Source organism: Python bivittatus, unplaced genomic scaffold (genome assembly GCF_059951505.1).
Source record: "Python bivittatus isolate LINGU-HERP-01145 unplaced genomic scaffold, Pbiv_v1 ctg000610_np1212, whole genome shotgun sequence".
Taxonomy (NCBI): domain Eukaryota; kingdom Metazoa; phylum Chordata; class Lepidosauria; order Squamata; family Pythonidae; genus Python; species Python bivittatus.
In genome coordinates, this window is record NW_028277088.1 from 42,255,422 (window position 1) to 42,274,017 (window position 18,596).

Genomic DNA, 18,596 nt, shown 5'->3' on the forward strand with positions numbered 1-18,596 from the left:
TTTTTGCTTATATCTCATCCTATATTAGTTTATGTGTTACATTAACCGAAGCATCTGTGCTGCAGATGGTTTAAACAATATGTTAACCTCTGTACCTCAGATGAAATACAGTGCAGATGCTCTAAACAGTGCAGATATACTAAACAGCAATGTCAACAATTTTTAAGATCCATTTGAAGCAGAAATACACAAGGAAAATCTGTATTCCAGGCTTGCTAAATCTATGAGCTTCAGTCTGGCTACTGTTAAGATGTGACTTTGAGGGGATTCAGTGAGATTTTGTTATAAATAACTTTAACTGCATTCAGATCTGAGCCCACAGGAACAACTTTTAATCAAAGACTTTCCTTCCTGCCTGAACCAATACAAAGACAATATTTTTTTTCTGTGCTTACTAATATTGAAAATGTCAATGAAACTTAAATGTGTGGACCTATAACATTACGTGTTCCTCAGTTTGTAGAAACGTTTTATTGGGTTGTTTATTCAAGTACATTGGGGTAGGCTACTTCTTTGCAGCTGGGGGGGCACACTAGTTTTTTTTAGTTTCTAGGAGGCATAGGAATTATGACCGATGGTGGAATTGGAGTGAGTGGGAGCATTTTCCAGCTTGTTATTAAAGAATTTTGGGTGGAATCTGGAGTTTTAAAACCACTGAAGTGAGAAAAATAGACTAGTTTGGTGAGAGTGAGGTTTTAAAGAGGTGAAATATTTTGGAATTCAACTTTGTGGGCACTAGTTTTCAGGACCCATAAGCCTATTGACTACTGGGAGCAACAGACATAGTGGTAAGTTAGCTGAGTGATTCTGCATATTTATCTCCTTTCATGGTTTAATTTTTTTTGTATATGTTGGTTTAACATGCCTTTTGTTGATTAGACTGATAATTCTCAGGTTGTCATCACTCCCTTCCTCTTTTAGTTCAGCTCTCTTTTTCTTGTGACTCTGTCTTTTACCATCAAGTACTTACCCTGTTTCACTGTAATGGTGAAGGCCATACTAAAGGCATTTAGCTGTAAATAGACTTAAATAACCTAGGCTTTCTGATGGCCATATTTGTTTCAAAGTATTGCTTTTATTTTCTTTCACAGAAGCACTTGCCTCAAGATGTTTTCTTATCTAAGTTACAGTCCTAACTTCAGTGTTTCTGACTCTGTTCATTCTTTCAATGTTGTCCAACATCTTCTGCAATGTTTAATTTGATCAGTGCTGATTTGTCTGCCTAACCTGTTAAAATTCGAACAAATTTAAAAAAAGATTTTGAACTGCTTACTCTAGTACTATAGATTACCTATCCATTGTAGTGGAGAGGGTGGAATTCTAAACTCCTCTTTCACATGAGAAGCATTTTCTTTGGGAAAACACTTTATGCCCAAAAATTGGGATGAAAAATCATGTAGTACAAAAACTGCTCTGCACGTTTTATCTTCTGCATGCAGAAATCTGTTGGAGATAGCTAGCTGAATCGGCATACAAAGGACATGATCAGCATCTTATTTTGTCTGTTGTCTACTTGTAGTCCTTTGCCACAAGATTTCAAACTCCTGAAAGAATTTTGTAAGCTTTTCTTGAGCTGTGGGGCTGCAGGGTTAAATCCTTAGGCCTCATACAGGAACTGATCCTCTCTGATTCAGCATTTGAAGTGATCAGATGGAATGATACTTTTCATTTGCAGAGCTACAGCTGATCACTTAGAACCAAGGGTGTCTGCAGGGACTGGTCAAAAAAGTCAAGATGAGGACTATTACAGTGTGATTGAAGTTCCACATTTTTTTTTTAATGTTTGTCAAGGCACATAAAAAACGGAGCTTTGATTGCTCCATCATGGCTGCCATCTTGACTTTTTTGAGCAGATCCTGCATGCACCCCTGGTTAAAATGTTAACCTGAGAAAAATCAAGTATCTGAGGTTTCCCTACACATTCCCATTTACTGTAGTAGGCACGAAAGAAGGTGGGGGCGAAAAAAATTCACAATGTGGGCACACAATGAATAATCTGCTTGTACATTCCAAACTTCAAAAAAAAAAAATCATGCTATCTCATTATTCCAGGAATATAACCTCACTAACCTGTAATAATTCTGCAGTAGAGACATTTCAAGTATTCTGGTTTTAATCCAGAGTAATTCAAGGATGGATGCTGTCTCATGATTTTCCTGGAATCTCTACTCCATAGTGATGGTGGTTACAATGACGATAAATGTCTGGGTCATGGCTGAATCTGCGCATTAACTGGTAGAGCACAGTGTTGAATAATGATGGACATACTAAGTATGGGCTAACGGGGGAGCTGGGAGAAATGTTTGGCTACGGACTGTTGTGATTCAGTTGCAAAATATTTTATAGATAAAATGTTCATATTTATATTTAGTTTCGTTCAGTTTCACAATCAGTACTTCTAACTGTCCTGTCTTTGTTTTTTCTTTTCTTTTTGAATCATTTTGTACAGTCTCAAGATGTAAACACAATCTTTGGAGAGGTGAAGCCTTTTACTAGCACTTTTAATCAACTTTCTCCAATATGTCCTGGAAAACAGCTTTCCAGAAATCCAAATTTCTAGATCGCTGGGAATTCTGATAGTTTTAAGCCAAAATATCTGGGAGGTGCCAGTTTGTGTAAGGCTGCTCTTGAATTTTGCCCATTCTGGAAAATTGGATCTGGCAGGCCTGGGCTGTGGTTTACAGAGGTGTCGGTGACTTACATGCCTTGCGAAGGAGGAAACTATGGACACGTAACACGTTAAAGGAAGCTAGGCTGAGGCTTCTAAAAATTCATTATTGCCCACCTTAGTTTTTAGAACGTTTCCCAAGTCTGCACTAGTTATAAGCAGCATAATTTTTATAAGTGTTCTTTCTGCAGCTGTTCCTTCTCTAGCTGATGGATGGGACAAATGGGCTTCCTCTGGCCAAGATGTTCTTCCTGAGAAGTAGATGTGCAATCTCCCAGTTGCTGGCTCTCGTCCTTTGGCCAGTGGCACAGGATGATCCTATCAACTAAGCGAAGCCAGAGCATGTGGACAGTGTACCGTTTTTCCATGCAATATTTTTTCTTCTGCTGTTTCCTCATGATGGTTACAAATTATCTACATGCTTTCTTTGATCTTAAATTCTCAAGCGAGCTTTTATAAATGAAAGGCTCTTTCTGCCAAGTTTATTTAAGTACTGCAAGCTGAGTATGCTTTTGTTAATTTAAAGAAACTTTGAGCAAGATAAGAATCAATAAATGCCTTGATCTGCTTCATCACAATTCCCTGTGTACAACTTCTTTGAACTCAATCATTTACTCCTAGAATTTGAAGTACATTGTGTTCCATATACATTTGTAATTAAGTTACAAATATGAATCCTTTCCAGCTTTTGCTGTTGTTGCCATTAGCAAAAAAAGTTTTGACAAGGGTCTGTTTTTCATCGATAGCTGTGGTGTGGATACCTCTTCGGTATGGTCTTCTAAATGTAACTTTTGACCTGAAAAGCATAATGTTTTGAAAGGTAGGAATATAGTTTTTTAAAAGTAGCAGCTGATGTATTAGCACAGCAATATTAGACACAAGTGTCTTGTATACACATCTATGCTTCAGAAAGGAATAGATGTAAATACTTTTCTAGTATATGCGCCTGTGACTTCTCAGTCTATTCCCATAATACAAACATAATAGTAACCCAGTTACTAATGTCTTATTTGATTGGATTTGTCCCTTTAGATAATCTTTTCCTGCTTTGGTATCCATCCTGCAAATTCTAAATTAGCCAGCAACACAAGAATTTCTGAAAGCAATGATTGTTAGGTACAGATTAGGGGTATGTGTTGACTACAGTATGTATGTAGCTTGGATCAAATTCAGTGGTTCGTTTGCTTTACTTGCCCCTCATTTATAAAGTGTTGTGGCACAATCTATTTTTTAAATCCACCATAAAATCTTGGCATCCATTGTATGTATATGCCTGAACTTTACATTCCTTTGATCCCTACAGATGTGAAGTTTTTATAAATATTCATTTGAAGAACTTGCTGTATTAGCGAAATCTTTAAGAGTTCCATTAACGCACTCAATAATGGAATCTTGGAATTGCTATTATTTATTTATTTTATTTATTTTATTTATTGGATTTCTCCACCTCCCGTCTCCCCCACAATAAGGGGGCAATTATGCTAAGTCATATTGTGGTGAGTTTGTTTTTGGCTTCATGTGCTGTGTGACCTCAGCCTCTGTGGTCTGAAGATGTCTGCCCTTCGAGGTAGGCTAGGTCAGAAAACAGACAGCCCAAGAAACTTTGGAACTAGTCTTTACTGTGATAAGGTATAATAACCAAATATGGAAAGCCTGTCAGAGTTTGTCTCTCCCCACTGTTATATCAAAGAGAATCAAGATGGAGAAATTTAAAATTTCTTTAATTTTTAAACCCCCTCCTCTCTTTCAGGGCTAAGCTGATATCTGTAACGGCTCTTGCATTCTTTCTTCAAAGTTATCTCCATATTCCTCTACAGTAGACTAAGTGGGTACAATGTGTGACTCCAACAATTGTAACTTATTCAACAAATCATAGCTAAGCAAGCCATGGCGTAATATGATATATTAACTCAGTAACTATGGAAAGAAGCTTAAGAAAACTTCAGATACATGTTGTAGCTTAAGTTGTTCTGATTATTTACTAATTGAACATATAAATTCTTACTGAGTCAAACGTTTTGATCCATCTAACCTGACATTTATTTTGATGAGCAACTTGCCTTTCAAGTTCAAGATCTCAGGGATTTTTCCTTCAGGACTCTGTTTACCCACAGATGTTAAGAATGGAATTTAGGATTTGACTACCTGTTAGGTATGTGCTTTATTTTATGTGCTAAGAAATCCTTGTTATTAGGATTTCTTCGCACATTTTATTATTTTAGAAGATAATTCATAAAACCTTATGGGTACTTCCTAGGCTGTTTATTTGTTACTGACTCCAACTTTTTCTTATCTTGGTTTTGATGCCATTACAAATACAGCAGGTACAGTTTACTTCCCATAAATATTACAATGTAGGTGATAAGAATTGAAATGTACAACCTGTGAGTGTAAAGCTGTGGAAGGACAAGTTTTTATTGCTTTGAAGACTTTGGTAAAGTTATGTCTGTATCTGTATTTAATGTAGAATTTCAAAAAAATATTTACTTGACAACTAATCCCATTGCTTTGGGGATCAATTACCTGTTATTGTTCATAAGCCATATTTTAATTAATAGCCTGTCACTAATTTGACAAGCTTGTCTTGTCATAAATAATCCAGCAATACTCTAGTAATCATCCAGTTTTACAGATGGGAAATGGCGGTAAAGAAATGTCTAAAGTCACTGAATCAATTTGTTGTGCAGCAGGGATTTGATTGCAAATCCAAATAACTTGACTCAGTATGTATGTATGTATGTATGTATGTATGTATTTATATGTGTGTGTGTGTGTGTATATACACACACAAAATACACACACACATACATACATACATACATCTTGAAAAAGTATTTCTTTTATGGTGCAACCCAGGGCATTTATTCTGTCTAAACAAGAGTCGGGATTCAAGAGTCTGAGTCTGAGTCTGATCGGTGAGAAAGCATTCTTTAAGGAGTCTACCATGGAGGGAATGTCTTAGGAGGCGGGTTTCTAAGGGTGGGAAGTGCTGGAATATCTGTCCCTTTTCAAGAGGAATGGGAGAGGACTGAGAGCAAGTCATATGGACCACTAGATAAAACTCAGATGGATCTCTAAGTAGTCTGGTGAGTGCAACATTTTGTTCTTTCAAGTTTTTCCATCCTGCTTCTCTACTTAAGAACACATGGAGCAGCCGCCTTAGCAGCTGTCATTAATAAAAACTACAAAGAAATATTCGGCACTTAAAGTGGAATGATTTAGTACTGAATAGGATTTTGTGGACATCATCATGAATTCACTATCTTTCTGTCTGTGCCTCTGCTAGGAATGGGAACTAGTTTCCCAAAGAAATGTGTGTCTTTCGTCACAGAGGCATTTTAATGTTGCTGTGCTTTGAATAGGTTAATAAAAATGATGTCAAGTGTGGATCACCCCACCATGAAGATGAGAAGAGGAATCTTAATAAATGTTCTTATCTTTTAGAATGTCTCTATGTGAAATGCATTGTTAGCTAAATGTTCCTAGATCCTCATGATTTTAATTAATTATGGGAGCAAGCCCTTCCAAATAGTGGTGCTCTTCTATAATCCAAAAAAGAGGGATCGCTTGCTATGAAGGGAAATGAAACACTGAGCATGTGTGTTAAAGCTTTGTGTGCTTCATTCTTTTTGTATTTTAGAATGTCATCCTTTGCCTGAGACTTCCAGAGAAGGCAAGGCAGGGCAGAGACAAAGAGCAAAAGTACAAAATAGCTTCTGCAGGTAAGAGGAAGAAAAATTATTTACAGTTTAATTAATTAATACAGTTATTTAGGCACTTGCCTCAAGCTTCTTGTCTCTAAGTTCATGGGAAAGGAATGAATTAACAAGCAGGATGTTGCAGAAAGGTATAAAACGTGTACAAGGTACCACAATTCTGTCTGGATACAAAATCTAACCATACATTTTCTTCCAAATAGAGAAAGCAAAAGTGATATTAACCAGATGTGATATGACCTGTATAGTGTAGCAGCAAATAAGAGATTCAAGTATGGGATATAATACTGTCAAATGTAACAAGTGTAAATAACTACACTGAGAAATTCAATATTCATATTTTCCAGTGAAGTATCTAGCAAATACAACTTCCTTTCCTTTCCTTTCCTTTCCTTTCCTTTCCTTTCCTTTCCTTTCCTTTCCTTTCCTTTCCTTTCCTTTCCTTTCCTTTCCTTTCCTTTCCTTTCCTTTCCTTTCCTTTCGTTTTTTTTATATAAAAGTGTAATGAGTAAGCAATCAGAAATGTTGCATTTTCTGATTTTTTTCCTTTGCAGAAAGGTGATTGATTTTGAACTGTTTATACGATCAGGTAGAAAACAAATCTGTTTTGTAATGATGATATGTAAGAGTTTGAATTTTTCATAATTAGCATATTATAGTTAAATAACATGTCAGTTATGTATTTTGGGGATATTACTCTTTTGTGACTGTTTTGTTCCTCTTTTTGTGAAATGCTTATAATTAATATATAAAATGCACAATGTGATCTGGCACGCTAATCTTTAGCCATGTGGCAAAATACCTTAGGTTTCTAGAGAAATAAACTATAATATGTGGTTAAAACCCATTGACTGGCATAGTCCCAAGATATCACTAGGAACCATGTTTTCTTTTTACTGAGCTATAATGAGCATATTTGAGCAGAGTTAAATATTTTAAAGTCCTTTTGTGTTCAGTGGAAAAGTTAGGCACATTTTTATAGTAGTTTTATTAAACATTACAATTACAAAGATAAAAACTAATACAAACTAAAAACATAAAAGAAAAAATAGAAAAAATAGAAAGTGCAGAAAAGAAAAAATAGAAAGAAAAATAGAAAAGAAAGGAAATAGGAATATAGTAAAGAAAAAGAAAAGAAGTATATAAAGAAATGACTTCCCCCTTCATCACAAGAAGTATAAACAAGTTTAGTAACTTATCACTTTCTCTTAAAATACAACATATGATCTCTTCTTCTCATATCTCATCTCTTATCTATAAACAAATCCTTAAAGCCTTGTCATTCAGTCCTGATCAGCAAAAGTCCATTAGGGGTTACCAGAGATAACAACGTATCTATTTTAACCTTGATCAAATAAACCAACTTTATATTTCTTCCTTTATATTTAACAATCTTGATCTGTAATCCCTTCAAATAACGTCCTAGAACTTTTAATTTCTTTTCATTTTTTTTTCTCCCTTCTCACAAAATTCTTTGAAGCTTTAAGAAGTCTCTTTTGTAAATCCAATATAAGAAAGTTATCCAGGTCACTTTTTTGGTTTGTTATTTGTATATCCCTTTTCATTATTAAGACATCAGCTGGTTTCATTTGTATATCCAGTGTAGTATCTTTTTCCATATCATTCTTGTAGCCTGTCATTTTTAAATCCAGTTTCAGAGCACTCTCAATCTTGTCTGATATAACTTGTTCCTCTTCCATAACATCTTTTAAACATGGCAGCCACTCTTAAAATTAACTTCTGGGTCCATTGTTCACAAATATCCTTCAATACATCCAGTGTTAACTTATTTTGCTCCATTCTGTATTAGTAAGTCAAATTTAAAGGTTCTTCTCCTTTAATTGCAATCTTTAATTCCTTCTGGTTCCCTCTAGTGTCCAACCTTCAAAGTCCCATCCTATCATGTTTTTTTTTAAAGCATTCAAAACAAGAGCATTTTCCCACGGGAAGGATTCTTATAGTTAATTCCAAACTCTTATTTCAAATCCATAGTTCATTTGTAACTTTCCAAAATCAACATTCTAATCACCCTTTTGCTGTTTATTCCAAAAAAAAAAATTTTTTTTTAAAGTCCTTAAACTTGTATTTAAGACTTCTTTTGCTAAGGATTGAAGGAAACTCAACCAGTGCTGTAAAACTTGTCAATCCAAGGGTTCATAATAACTGAAAAGCAGTTAACAAGTGTTCTTTCAAAGGTGCCGACTGCGGTTTGAGCAAGATGGCTATTCCCTCGTCTCCCATAGCTCTAAGCCCACCTGAGGCCACTGGCTTGTGGTCTCCTTGTGAGGAGCAACTGTCTGGAGCACTTATGGATGATTCCAGGTCCTCTTCTTGTCTGGAGAGGAATTATGAAGAGCCAGTCTATTCTGCTTTTAGTGGAGCCATCTTCAGTTTGTCATTTCTTCCCCAGAAGTCCGAAAAGTTAAGCACATGATTAATAGATAAACAGTATCTCCCAGTAGATACTTAAATAAATGTGTGACTCAATCTCTCTGTAATGTAGTACAAGTTGGATCTCCAACAAAAATGTAAGAACAAAATGTAAGATCTAATCAGGATCCCATACATGTCCTCTTCTAGAATATTCCTCAGTTTTGATCACCCTGGTTGTTTCCTCTCTCTCTCTCTCTCTCTCTATTAGGCAGAGTGAGGAAATTGGCTTAGGTAAGAGATATTGAGGGACATTAAGAGACTATTCTGTGAGGACCCTACTCCCTCTCCACTCTTCTCTCTTCAAGAAACAAATTCTATGTACCTGTGAGCCCTTCAAGGCAGACCAGACTAGGAAACCAATGTCATGTAGGTCAATGCAAAGTAAAGTAAAGCTGTATTAACAGAAACTTTCAGGTCTGAATGTGCTTCTCCCCTCCTTCCTTTTATCTTCATGAGAGCTAGGGTGGAGCCTGTCTGAGACATTTACTCACATTACATTCTTGCTCTGGACTCAGACCTATTTTATCTGATCATTGCCTAGGTAGCGGCTCTTCCTTCTATCCCTCAAGGCCATTCTCTCCGCCCTCTACAGTACCACATATCATGATCTGCAACCCTGAAAATTACTTGCTGCCCTATGAGGATGACACTATGCCGTTGTTAGGAGGATGACACTATGCCATTGTCTAGTATTAAAATAGGATTCATTGGTCTTTCCAGTTCACCTCTCTACATTGGGATACCATTGTGTCATTTGTCTCAGGTTGCAAAATGTTTTGGCCTGGCCTATCTTCCTCTGCCAGGACTTAAAGAGGTCTAAACTGGTTGCTTGCAGATGGCTGTGAAATTAAGCAGAAAGCTGCAAGGAACCACCCTCTGAGAAGTCCATAAGAGATATATTTCCCCAAAAGGAGTCCCATATGAACCAGGTTTTTCTTTAAAGACAAAGTTAGTACAAAAGCATACCCACACAGGGCATTTTTCTTTATACAAAATTATGCACACACAGTTGATTAGGATTCAGTGATAGATTAAAATGAATTTGGGTGTACGCTGGTTGCTATGGGACAGATGATTTATTTGTTTATTTATTTAATTAGTTAATTCAATTTAGGTGCTGCCAGATTTCAGACTGGCCTGGGTAGCTCACAATATAATAAACCATAGAAACACAATACAGAACAAAGCAAAATGGGATCCGGTCATCAGTACAAGAATATAGGCAAACACATCCAATAAGGGGCTCCATCTATCTTAACACAAGGCCTGGGAGAACAACCAGGTCTTCGTATTCCTTATGGAATGCCAACTGGGTGGAAGTCACACAGATTTAAGGGGGGATCTCATTCCAGAGGGCTGAAGCTTCCTGGGTCCTGATAGATGGCATTGCTCAAGTGAAGGAACCCAGAGGGCTCCATGATGGAATAACTAAGGAGAAATTGATTTCACCTTTGGAATGTGAAGGAACTGATATGGGACCCTCTCTTCAGGATGGAGTGCTTTTAGAGTTGATGGAGGCCCCTATATAAGCTAAAGAGTAATCTCCTATTCAAATTATAACCAGTTCTAATTTGGTTTACTTTTTGAAGATAAGCCAATAGTCAGCTAGACCTGGATAGTACTTGAATGGGGAACTATCTGACTATTTCAGTGCTGTGGGTTTGACGGAAAGGTTGAAGAAACATCCCAGAAGAATGGAATGACAAACTATTTCTGTAACACTGTATTGGCTCTCTCCAAACCCTACATGGCTGTTGTTATTTGGAATTAACTTTTGCTCAAGGGCATCTTTACCTTTACTTTACCCAGATACAGTAAATAAAAAAGCCAGCAGCTTAGAACTTTTGAGCTTCTTCTGTTAATAAAGAGCAGAAAGAAAAATATGCATTCTTTGTGAAAAGGACATTTTGGGGTCATTAAAAGCAACTAAATTGTAAATCCATTGCACTTGTCTATAAGCCATAAACTGAATGTAACCATTTTTAAAGAGAGCCAGCTCCCACTTCCAGAAAAACTCAGGGATGAACACAGATTAATCTAATTGCACTTAATTCCCATTAAAATCAGTGGGATTCAAGTTTGTTGTCTCAAATTTTTCACTCTGGGCACTAACATTTCTGCCCTGCCACTCTTTCTACACCCCAGTCCTTGAAAAGCAATTTTAGACAGAATCCTAACAATCATCAATCCCTCGACACCATGGTGCTAACAACAGTGCTAAGAGGTTGAATGTTGATGGTCCAGGTGAGGCAGGAGATGGGAGGCACCAGTGGGAAAAGCGACCTCTCACAAGCTCTGCAGAATTGCAGCACTTCAAGCAAGAAGAGTAGCTGGGCTGCAATTTCAAATACCCTGCACTGAGCCAGCAAGAAATCAGTCTTGTTCCCAGACCTAGCAGATGTGAGATTGGGCAGGTTCAAAGTTGGCACATGGGGTGAAGGTCCCTTTAATTTCAGTGAAAATGAAATCTAGTTTACTCTCCACCCAACCCAGTACTGATCATCATGCCGGAATTCTTAATGCTGCATTTAATAAGATGTTTTTAATGGCATGAATAAGAGCACACTCTTGACCATAAATAGCCTGCATGGTTGTTGCTTTCAAGTAATAGGTTATGAACTCTTGTCATTTCAGACTGCTTAGATATATTTGTGTTGTTCTGTGGAAGCCCTCCCGCAGTCCCTTCTCCTGTTGCAAAAAATAGCATGTCAAGAAAAAGACTGATCCTGACCATTTTTCTTGACATCTAGTGCTACAGGCATGGGTTTTCTATGCACATGAATATTTTTTAATACAGAGAACTATCAGTCAAGACACTATTTGCAGACTTAAGTGAAATTCAGAAATACAGTGGTACCTCGGGATACGAACTTAATCCATTCCGTGACTCTGGGCGTATCCCAAGTTGGTCGTAACCTAATGCAAATTTCCCCATAGGGTTCAATGTAAATCCAGTTAATCTGTTCCGTCCTCCGAATTTGGTCGCACCCCGAAGCAAATTTTCCCATAAGGTTCAATGTAATTACCATTAATCCGTTCTGGCGTCTGTAGACCATGTGTCAGGGGTGGGAAAACGGCCGGGCACCGCGCGGCGGGGCGGGAAAACGGCCGGGCGCTGCGCAGCGGGGCGGGAAAACGGCCGGGCGCTGCGTGGCGGGGTGGGAAAATGGCCGCGGACCATGTGTCAGGGGCGGAAAAATGGCCACGGACCACGTGTCAGGGCGGAAAAATGACCGTACCCCGAGGCGGAGTTCACACATCGAGATAAATTTTTGCAGCCGGAGCTGGTCGTAACCCGAAAAGTTCGTTAGTAGAGGCGTTCATATCCCGAGGTACCACTGTAGATTTACCAGTTATCTGCTCTATGGACCAGAGTAAAAAATTCCTTCTGACATGTTAGTGATCAGATTTGTTTTAAAAAAGAACATAGTGATGTATGAATACCATTTATTCCTAGGGCTGTGTGTATTTCAGAAGGGGTGTTGCACTTGGGCAAAGGTTTGTGCCTTCCAAGCAATTTGACAAAGCAGTGTGACCTCCTGCTTCTGAACAGCGATGTGCTGGAAGAGGCATGTTGTGAAGCACTTCAGTGAAGAAAAGCTTCACATCACAGCCATCCTTGCTGAGGCAGCACATCTTGCCTTTGCAGTGCAAAAGGCCTGACTGAAGCAAACCCCACCCAATTAGCACCATTGGGGATTGAAATAACTTCAGTGAAAAATGAGCTATTCACACTTGTTGCCAATCCAGGCAATGGATTGGTAACACAGACAGACAGACACATACACACAATGAAAAGACATTCATTTCTCCATAAGGAAAAATAAAAATGTGTGTGATCATGGGGGCATATACTTCTAAAGCTGAAAATGTTTGTGTGGGATGGGATGGTCATATCCTATATTGGACAGGAAAAATCCAAAGTGTTGACACAGTTCTGCATTCAGTAAAGTTCAAAGCATTGATGCGAAATGTGAGAGAATTAATTGATACAGTATGCTATGTATTGGGAAAGGTTCTACTCTCTTCACTTTGGGTGATCTACATTAACAGTCTTCCACAATTTGGTGCTTTCCAGATGTGATATTGGACTACAACTACAACCATCTGGAGAGCATCAATTTGGGAATTCTTTTCAAGGCTAACAAATCCAACCTGCTTCCTTTTCCTGTGCAAGACTGGCTTGATTTACATCTAACACAGCGTTTCTCAACCGTGGCAACTTGTGGACTTCAACTCCCAGAATTCCCCAGCTAGCATGCTGGCTCAGGAGTTCATGGCCACCATGATGGCCATGGGCCTATCCCAAATCATCTAGAGCCCAACACGGAACAGTGGTCATACACTGGATCTGGTGTTCCTGTTGGAGCAGTGGCTATGTGATCTGAAATTGGGGGAGCTTTTGGTGTCCCCCTTGTCATGGTTAGATCACACCCTGATTACAATGGGATTCCCTAGCACCACTATCCACTGCAAGAAGGCTGGACCTATTATATTGGTCCACCCCCGGCGACTAATGGAGCCGGATGGGTTCCAGAGGGAGCTGGGGGTTGTTCCTGTTGGTCTGCTGCACGGTCCATCTGAAGCCTTGGTCACCGCTTGGAATGAAGGGGTGGGTGAGGCTTTGGATTGGATTGCGCCCATATGACCTTTTTCCTCTTGGGGATCCTGGCACTCTCCATGATTTACGGAAGAGCTAAGGGAGAGGAAGTGAGAGAAGAGAGGTCTAGAGCATCACTGGTGCTCAACGAGGGATGAACTTGACTGAACACAGGCTAGAGCGGCTATTCATGCCTGCTTAGTGGCGATAAGGGTGGTGAAGCGTAATTACACCTCCGCTCTTATTGCATCCACAGATAGCCACCCCGCAGCCTTGTTTTGGGTGACACAAGCCCTCCTGGGTAAGGATGGCTCAGAGAACCTTCTGCAGGGATGTGCGGAGGAATTTTCTTGGCATCTGTTGGATAAAATCACTTGGATTCGTTCTCAGTTGGATGTTGGCTTTACTGCAGGTCCAGTGGAGGTACCTAGGGAGGAACCTTGCCCTGTTATCTGGGAATGGTTTGAACCTGTTTGACCTGAGGAAGTGGACAGGGTCCTTGGGGCTGTGAGGTCAGCCACCTGCTCTTCAGATCCATGTCCCTTCTGGCTTGTGAAAGCAGCCCGGAGGGTGTCGTGTGAGTGGGTTTTAGCGATGGTTGATGCATCTTTGAGTAAGGGGGTTGTTCCCTCACTTCTTAAGGAGGCCTTGGTTCACCCCATCTCTAGACCTCACTATACTGGACAATTTTCATCCAGTATCTAACCTCCCCTTTTTGGGGAAGTTGATTGAGAAGGTGGTTACGCAACAGCTTCAGAGGACTTTGGATGAAGCAGATTATTTGGATCCCTTTCAGTTGGGATACAGGCCTGGGTATGGTACGGAAACAGCATTGGTTGTGCTGTTGGATGATCTCTGGTGAGGGTGGGATGGGTGTTGTGCATCCATCCTTGCCCTACTTGACCTCTCTGTGGCTTTCGATACCATCAACCATGAATTAGCTCAGAGGATTGGGCGTGGGTGGCACTGTGTTGTGCTGGTTCACCTTCTTCTTCCATGGCTGATTCCAGTTGGTGGTGGTTTGGGAGGAGAGGTTCCGCCCTTGGCCCCTGTTATGTGGGGTGCCACAGGGTTTGGTGCTCTCCCCTCTCCTATTCAACATCTACATGAGGCCGCTGGGCAAGCTCATCCATCGCCATGGGCTGAGGTATCATCAGTATGCTGATGATAGCCACTTATACATGTCTGTCCCTGGTGAATTAAGCAATGCTGTGAATGCTGTGAATCTTAGCCCGGTGCCTGGAGGCTGTGAGGGTCTGGATGAGGAACAACAGGCTTCAACTGAACCCTGGCAAGACTGAGTGGCTATGGGTTTTGGGGCCTTCTGGTGCTAGAGCTATGCCATCTTTGGTACTGAATGGGGTTGTGCTGCCCCAGACAGATCCTGTGTGCAATCTGGGGGTCCTCCTGAACTCACAACTCCTGCTCGAAGAGCAGATGGCAGTTGTGGCTAGGAGGGCCTTTGCACAGCTTCGTGTTGTGCACCAGTTGCTCCCATTCCTAGATCAGAGGGACCTAATCACTGTCACTCATGCCTTGGTCACCTCCTGTTTGGATTTCTGTAATGTGCTCTACATGGGGCTGCCCTTGAAGAGTATCCAGAAGCTTCAGCTGGTGCAAAATGCAGTGGCACAGGCAGTTATGTGTGCCCCTAGGGCAGTACATGTTACACCTCTGCTCTGCGAGCTGCACTGGTTGCCAGTTTGCTTCTGGGTCCAATTCAAAGTGCTGGTTTTGACCTTTAAAGCCCTTCATGGCATGGGGCTGGGTTACCTGAGGGACCGCCTCTCCCCAATTACATCTGCCCATCCCATCAGGTCTGGCAGAGAAGGCATGCTACGGGTCCTGTCTGCCAGAGAATTACATTTGGCGGGTCCCAGGAGGTGGGCCTTCTCTGTTGTGGTGCCTGCCTTGTGGAACCTTCTTCCCCCAGAAGTGAGATTAGCTTCATCCCTCTAAACATTTCTCAAGTCCCTCAAGGACTTGTGATCAGGCCTGGGGCTCCCAGGGGACTGGGGAGATTTTGTGATGGCTCCCTTATTAATTTTATCCCCTCCTCTTTTGTGTGTTTTTACAGTTTTTTATTTGTAATTGTTTTTATGTATTTATTCTTTTTAATTTTTGTATACCGCCCAGAGTCACTTTGTGTGAGATACTGTAGGTGGCTGGATAAATATGATAAATAAATAAATAAATAAATAAATAAATAAATAAATAAATAAATGTCCACCACACATCCTGTTCTTTGCAATAAAAGAAAGTAAATATATAACATGTCTTCATATTTCTATCTTCATGTTGACATGCCAGCATGCTGCATTTGGGCTCCTTTTACCAAAGAATGCCAATTCTGTGGTGGGATTTCAGAAGGCATGAAGAGTTGCCTTCCTTCTAATGGGAAATTTTAAATCGATTGATTATGTGCCATCGATTTCAACTCTTAGCGACCACATAGATAGATTTTGTCCATTACAATCTGTCCCTGACTTGGTCTTTCAAGTCTTCTAACAGGGTACCCATTGCCTCTGAAACTAAGTCCATCCACCTTGCAATGGGAACCTAGTACCTAGCTGCTTGTTTCAAGCAGCAATTGCTCCTTAAAAACTGAGGTTCCATATATATAATTTGAGATGTCTCAGCATTGCACGTTCCCCACTGTCATATAGCTATCTAAATTTCACTACCCCAATATTCTGGTCAAAACATTGTTTGCAGCAAACTGTCCTCTCTTATGATAAAGCTGGCACTTTTATGTTCTAGAAGTAGGCTGGCAGGCAGATCTGGTGAGGTAAGGTGCCTTCAATCTGACAGCAAGATTTACTTTACAGTTGTTAATTGACAAGATACCTGTAATATGTCTCACATGTAATCTGCATCTGCATAATGAACCAATTTCCCCTCCCTTTCCCCACTAATCTCACCCCAATTTAAATCCTAGATCTGTCTAGCTAATCTATGTATCTGATGAAGTGAACTGCAGCTCACCCACGTTTATGCATTTTAATAAATTTTGTTAGTCAGGAAAAGTGCTCTGTGATGCATTGACTTCCATGGCTCTAGATCTGTGTGCTAGCCCACAGACTAACAACTGAAGATCTTTGTGGTAGCCTGCAAATAGTTAACTGTAACTATTGAATATCAAATGATGATTTGATTGTCCTGTATAATAAATGATGAATAAATATTTTATTCATAAATAAAATATTTAATAAATAATATATCCTGTATGATAAATATGATAAATATTTTGAATAAACTACATTGATTGGTTACTAACTGTATTTTTCATTTTTGGAGTTCTTGAATATGTACACCTGTTTAATAACCTGTAGTCTCTGGTCCTGACAGAATTGGTGCTGTGGGAAACCCCCCATTCAATGCAACATCATCTGATCATGAGAGAGGTAATCTCATACTAAAACTGGGACAGCAGTTTCATTTGGAGTCCCTCACAAATCTTATGTGTGTGGTCTTGAATTTTCAAACCATAGCAATGGAACTACTAACTCACATTATTTTCCCAAGTTAATTGATTTAAGCTTATTATCAAGATATTTGTCCTGTGAGTTTGCTCTGAAAGCTGTCCAGAAATTCTATGTTTATAAAAAGTTACTCATTGCAATAGATTGCTTGGAAGCAAGCCCCTGGATGAAACATGGTTGATAGCACATTGTCTAAACAAATGATGAAGTAAACCTTGGGACAATGTTTTTTTTAGTGTTGCATATTACAGCTTTCCCTCTTTCTCTGCCACTGTTCCCATTCCTCAAGATTATTGGCTTCCTGCTGTGGGAATCCAGCAATCTTATGAAGGATTTTGTAAAAAAAGAGGCAAGGAAGCTTATTTTCTGGTTATTCAGTTGGCTGGTGGGGAAAGTGGCCATGGCTTCATACATACTATATTTTTGGAGCCAAAAGCTGCACGCAGGGACAGTTTCATGCTGCATACCCCTCTTTGATAAGCGATGGGTATTAAAAAATATTGTCGGAGTTGTCACTTGAATGTTGATACACTTAACATGAAATAGCAAGATCACCAGGTAAGTCAGTTTCCTACATCTATTGAATTTTACCATGATGTTTGAGCCTACTGTGACATTTTAGAAAACCACTGCTATAGGTGAATGGTTAAAGACCAGTCAATAAGGCTAGCAAGAATTCTCTTGAACTCATACATTACATGAAACCATGGTTTATTTAATCATTGTTTAGTGAATAAATCACAATGGCTCGGTTCACGCAACATGCTAAACCAAAACCAAAGCATCACACTATGGTTTACTATGATTTGTGAATCTAGGTATTAATTAAAGAGAGCAGAACACAAGTCTAGCCAGGCTGCCTCACACTATCCTAAAAACAATCAAGAAGCAAAGATTTGATGGAATCCAGTTAATGTAATCTGAGGACATTGTACTCTAAGATGTGAGCCTATCCTTAATTCTAGATTAGAGCTGTTCAAGAAAATTATAGAGGGGCACAATTTATGAAAGTCTGGGGAGATTTAGGCTCAGTAGATCTCATTCTGGTGCTCATTATTTGATTCTGACACTATCCACTTCTTAAAAGCAGATTTCCCAACCAGGTGCTCTCTAGATAGATTGGGCTGCATTGGATTACAACACCCATCATCCCCAAATCAGGATAGCCAGAGGGCATTGAGTCGAGGAAAGCTGAACTTTGAGGTTAGATTTGTACATATCCACAGATAGCTAAGCTTCAGCTGTCGTAGATCACCACATTCATCTTCCTTTTCAATCCACCCTCTCCTTCTCATATGATATATAGGCTATGAGGCTTTACTCAAGGCATCTTGGCTTAGCTAACTTTGAAAAGGGATTTGTACAAGATGCTGTGTAAAGACCAACACTGTCTTGTGAGGCCATGCTTTGACTGATAGCACTGCTTTCAGGATTTTTGGAATTGACTTTGCAGTCTAGCTTCCATAAAGGGAAAAAATGCACTTAGAAAGCAGTATCAGACAGTTTCAGAAGGTCACTGAAAGGAGCTTCTGAAATACATGGAGCGTGCTCCAGTGATTGGAACAGCTGCTGGACTAAATGACAGTTAGTCAGCAATAGATTCTAATTATTTGGCTTACAATAAACAATGCTGATTTTGTCCGCAAGGATTCCTTTGTCGTGGTGAATTTGGAATCAGTGGCTTTCTTTTCATTAAT

General features: G+C 39.6%; 1 protein-coding gene across 1 annotated transcript in view; it reads left to right on the forward strand.

Annotated features, from left to right (window-relative positions):
* Positions 1-5,690: 5,690 nt before the first annotated feature.
* LOC103066465 (collagen alpha-4(VI) chain-like) overlaps positions 5,691-18,596 on the forward strand; it is an 85,972-nt gene continuing 73,066 nt past the window's right edge. Inside the window, exons 1-2 of the mRNA XM_088150886.1 lie at positions 5,691-5,754; positions 6,309-6,390. The gene's annotated coding sequence lies outside the window, so the exon portion shown is untranslated. The remainder of the gene's footprint in view (positions 5,755-6,308; positions 6,391-18,596) is intronic.